The 5,660-nt window shown below is 46.3% G+C and overlaps 1 protein-coding gene across 1 annotated transcript in view; it reads right to left on the reverse strand.

The window, feature by feature from the left end:
* Positions 1–5,660, reverse strand: part of IFT140 (intraflagellar transport 140) — a gene marked incomplete at its 5' end in the record, with an annotated part of 75,959 nt that overhangs the window by 12,107 nt on the left and 58,192 nt on the right. The gene's annotated exons all lie outside the window — the stretch shown is intronic.

Raw genomic sequence — 5,660 nt, forward strand, 5'->3', positions numbered from 1 at the left:
GGGCTGCCCCATCCCTGGCAGTGTTCAAGGCCAGGTTGGACGGGGCTTGGAGCAACCTGGTCTAGTGGAAGGTGTCCCTGCCCATGGCAGGGGGTTGGAACTGGATGAGCTTTAAGGTCCCTTCCAACACAAACCAGTCTGGGATTCTGTGATTAGATCTTATTTAAAAACTAGAATGGTACCAGAGTAACACAACTGTGTGAAATGCAAAAGGTTCAAAGTACTAAACTACCACTCAACACCCAGAAGGTCTCACTGTCTAACAGAGGCCCTAACCCCAGAGCTGTTACCACCACAGACCACTGCGCCATGCCACGGCTGGGCAGTGGCACGGGCCGTGTCTCACCAAAACCTTGGAAGGTAACACCACAGATGTGCACTCCCAGACCTGAGCCACAGCCAGGACACTGGGACTGATGCACCCAGCTCCTGGAGGAAGACCTGAGGACCTTCAGCCAGAACCTCAGTTTTACCTTCACCCTGAAAAGACACTTCCAGCCTCTCCACACCATGGCTCATCAGAGCAAACAGACACTTTCTATATCACCTATATAAAATATTATATATTACAAAAAATAATATATAATAATATATGTAATATAAATACATATATACATATATCTTTTTTGAGCTTGCAAACTCCTCAGGTCAAGGCACCCATCGGGCTCCCTGCCAGGAGCAGGCATGCCCACAGGGAAGGGGTGGGTTTAGAGAACAGAATCATCCGGGAAGCATTAGCAACACACTTCCACATTTCCCTGTGTTTCAAGAAGACCAGCTTTGGCCTTGGCCTTGGGATGGCACAAATTCGCCGGCAGGCAGACATCTCCAGCACCAGAGTTCTGTCCATCAGCTTTGCTGCCCATTGGAATGGGGGCAAATTAATGCAGGTCTGGGTTAGGAAGAAGAACCAGGAGGTGCAGGACAGTCAAACTCATGGTTTATCTATCCACAGTTGTTAGTATAGGGAGAACAACAAATCTGTCCCCACATTCCTACAAGGCAGCAACTCTTCTTTCCAGGCCCAGCGCCACTGTCACATATAAAATGCCAAGTAATGTTTTACCCAGCCACCAGCTCATGCTCTGGGAATTTCCTGTTGTTCCCCTCCTCCTATTTTACACCCCCCTGGAAAGCCACTCGCATCTGTGCTTCATCAGTCGAAGCTAGAAACTTAATGAAGACCAGATGCAGCAACAGTATGAGCAGAGCCACAGGAATGGGCTCTGGGAGCACCCTCCCCATGCAGTACATCTACGAACCCTCAACTCCCCAGGATTCAGGCCACAGCAGCAAACTTTGATGCCTCTTAAGACTGGACACAAGTTTTACCATGTATTTGATATAAAAGTTTTTCTTCCTTTGTATCTGATCTTTTGTATCTGTTATTCTATGAAACTGTTTACAGTATCCAACTGTGTTATTTTATAAACCCTCCTGTTACTATGTATTTTTCATTGCGCCTTTTGCATGGTAAAGAGAGTATTATTTAGAAGTGCTGGAGATTTGTTTGTCAGAGGAATCTCACTACAAAATCTCTTTCCATTTAATGGGGTATATTTAGAAAAGGAACATACGTTCCATCTCTTGCCTCCAAATATCTTGATGAGGAGAAAAAAAAGACTCTTTCCAATTTGCTCCCCACCTCACTGAACTGGACCCTGAGCATTCTGCTTTAAAAGACTACAGCTTAATGCAAAGGGAAACACTAACACAATATTTTTAACACTAACATCAGATATAACTGTTATAACACTGTATTATACAGAACAACATGTTATTGCATCCTTATAACATTATATTATAGATAATATATTCTAATATATGATCACATCCCTAATGTGTACATCTCCCTGGAGTGGGAGGGTATCCCTCTGTGCCTCAGCCACAGCCTGGGCTGGCAAAAATGGAAATAAATCCAACAAGTTGGGGAGCTGCAGCCACAGTGGTGGGGACAAGGAATCCACTTCCCCATCACAAAATAAACCACATAAGAAATTCAACTCAGCAGTGCAGGCAGTTGGAACCATAGTGGTCACGATGTGTTTGCCATGAGACTTACCCTGGTGCAACCAGGATCTGGACACTGCTGCAGGGCACTGGGTACCAGACTTCCCCAGCCACCACCCCAGCCTACGTGCTGCTGAGGGTGGGGTTTCATCATAGAATGATGGAATGGTTTGGGTTGGAAGGGACCTTAAAGCTCATCCAGTTCCAACCCCCTGCCACAGGCAGGGACACCTTCCACTAGACCAGGTTGCTCCAAGCCTCGTCCAACCTGGCCTTGAACACTGCCAGGGATGGGGCAGCCACAGCTTCCCTGGGCAACCTGTGCCAGGGCCTCACCATCCTCACAGGGAAGAACTTCTGCCTAAGAGCTCATCTCAATCTCCCCTCTGTCAGGTTAAAGTCATTCCCCCTTGTCCTGTCCCTACAGGCCCTTGTCCAAAGCCCCTCTCCAGCTTTCTTGTATCCCCCTTAGGCACTGGAGCTGCTCTAAGGTCTCCCCTTAAGGAGCCTTCTCTTCTCCAGGCTGAACAAGCCCAGCTCTCTCAGCCTGGCTCCAGAGCAGAGCTGCTCCAGCCCTTGCAGCATCTTTGTGGCCTCCCCTGGACTTGCTCCAACAGTTCCACGTCCCTCTCGTGCTGGGAGCAAAGGAAAAGGCTGGGACAAAGCAGGTGCTGCTTCCTATGGAAAAGTAACCACATCCAGTAGTATTTTTCAAATGTCAATAATTTGCCTGGACACCAGTAATTTGAAGTTGCACCTTCCAATCCCTTAAAAAACGCGTGAGAATAATGTCATCAGGCTTAAATGTACAACAGTGGGGGATTCTGAAAAAGTAATTCATTCGTGATCAACTTTGCACACAGGTGATGCTGTGGCCCATGGCTACAGAAGGCTTGGACATGCTCAAATGAGAAAAACTGTGTGACACTGAAGGTCAGCAGGGATGAGAAGTTGATCATTTAGAAGTACTATGTAGAATTTTAAACACATCTATAAAAAGGACACTGATCTTCAAACCATTGCAGACTGCAGTGCTGCTGTCCTTTCTGCTCTGCAAGCAGTGATCAGCATTCCCAGAAACATTTCCATCATCACAAAAAGTCACAGATCATTTGTGCTGTGGTAGCACCCATCAACAGACTATATGCACTTAAAATCCTCCAGCCTTTGGCAGTGACCACCTCACTGCAGCTAGAAAGATGAAGCATCTCATCCAAGGCCAGTGCTGTCCCCAGTCCCAGCACCACCTCCTATGTTTTACAAGTTGGCAAACGGATCCGCTTGTCTCATCCCCATCCATTCCCAGCTGCAACTCGCTCTGTACCCACCCACCCATCTGCAGCCACAGTAAGAGGCAATCTGGGACAAACATCTACTGTTTTGCTCTAGAAAAACTGCCTGAAATGCAAGCTCATTGGCTTGCATGGATTTGCATATGTAACATGAAGAATTTCTCAAGTGTCATAAATCTCAAACCACAAACTAATGCCATGATGTTCATATCACCTGGTCCCTTTGATGCTCAAAGGCAAGAATAACCTAGGAAGAATATGATTTATTTTTAATTTTGAAGAAATTAAAAAAAGAGGTTGAATATTCTCACACCAAATAATTGGTGTCAAAAGAGGAAGAGATCTGACTAAGTTTTAAATTATTAGACTGGTTTGTTCAACTTTTGTAAAATAAATTTTACATGTAACATGCAAAGAAAGTTTGTGCCCTTCTGAAAATACATGTGCATACCTCCACAAATCGCAAAAGCCAAAGACAGAAGTGGGCAGAAGCAGGTATGTGATGGGTAGAAGGGATTTTTCCCCAAAGGTAAATCTCTCCTGGCATTATCTGTATATGAATATCTGCCTTGCTGCTGAATAAAACAAGTAATCAATGGCTTATAAAATATGGAAATATGGTCATTGTTGTTAGGAAGTTTCTTTGAAGATTGGCAGACACCAACCACCATGTTATGTAGATTGAAACTTCTAAACTCAGAGATGTACAGAAACATCACCAAACACAGGGGAAAAAAAAAGAACAAACCAAAGTTTCTGTACTGCTGTCAGAGGATGAAGATGCTCAAAGTACTTACAGCTTAATCCATTTAAGGATTAAAATGAACCAAGCACACAGAGGAGAGATGAATTCATAGCCAGATTTGTACATTCAATTCCAATAGCTGAAAAATAATTATAGAGGCAAATGAACTTCATTGGAATATTATCCACTACTCTCAGCAACAAGTCTTGGAAAATGAAAGGCTGCCTTTCAAAAGAATTCCCAATCAGTTTGTCTATGTATAGAGGGTCAGTACGGATCTGTTGATTAGGGCAAAGTAACTTAGCTGGTAAGACAGAGCTGCTATAAAATTAAATCAGTTTCTATTCTATTTTATTAATTACACTGATGTGAACTCTCTTGCCAGCATCTCCACTGTGGCTGGTGCAGCTGCTACTGGTGATGCCAGCACTGAATCATGGCTTCTGCTCCCTCTCCAGGCTATGGACAAAAATGTCGCACCTTCACCTCACCATATACTATTTAATACATTCCATACAGTAGCACGTTGACAGGCTCAGACCAAAGAGCAGAAGGCAGGGGATGCTGGTAGCTGCAGCAGGGTATATTACCCACTGCGATCTCTGCCCTCTCCCTCAGCCCTGAGCAAGACACATCAAACCGCCATGTGGAGAGCCAGTCTCTGCAAGACCCCTCCGAAACATCTGTGTTCAGGGACAGTGTGAAATAATGGCCTCAACAACTTCTTCTTAATTTGCTTATCAGAGCTGCTTTCCTTGCAGCTTTTGCAGCATCAGTGCCACAAACCTGGTATGGATGTCGATTCTGTACTGGACTGTATTAAGCAACTTGCAGTGGCTTTTCCATGCTCTGAGTACCAAACGGAGGTGACCAGCCTCCTAGGGGCTCTGCAGGGCCACCAGTACTTACAGCAAAGTGGGATGTGTGGCTCAGGGCTGTGCCAGTGATTTCCAACTTCATCCACATCGCAAACACTTGCAACTGACTTCTCGGACACCCCCAAATCTGTCTGTTTATCAGGTGAAGACTCTCGAGATTTCATATTTTCTATTTATCTGTCATGCTCCCTTCTAGTCTTGCAGAGAGGATGGGGGACATCAGTGGGCACACGCACACTCCATTCACCATGCTGTTCAGCAGTCAACCTCCCTATTGTTTTGCTTTCAGTAAAATCCGCCTCCTCAATCTGTTCCTGCAGACCCGATGCTCCGAAGGCTGATACTGGGGCCTTTTTTCCCCTTCCTTAGAGGACCTCTGGGCTGCTCCCCATCTTCGCTAGGATGCGCAGCCCTGGCTGGGCGAGTAGGAGGAGTGGGACGGGGACGGGGGGCTCTCTGAGGGGAGGAGGGACAACTTTAGAAGTCACCATAGTCTTTTCCTTTCAGGAAACACATCCTGTTAATGTTCGACTGCCGTGGCAGTGGCTCTGTTTGTTGCAGTCGACTACGCCCTGAAGCTCACCAAAAACAGCCACAAAAACAACCATTTCCTCTCCGCGGAGGGGAGGCGGGGGGGGGGGGGGGGGGGAGCTCAGTGCCCACAGCAGTGGCTGTTCTCTGGCCTCTGCATTCGCAGCTTGGGTCTTCAGCGAGGGACACGGCAGAGCAAAGCGC

Source organism: Psittacula echo (genome assembly GCF_963264785.1).
Source record: "Psittacula echo genome assembly, chromosome: 5".
Lineage (NCBI taxonomy): Eukaryota > Metazoa > Chordata > Aves > Psittaciformes > Psittacidae > Psittacula > Psittacula echo.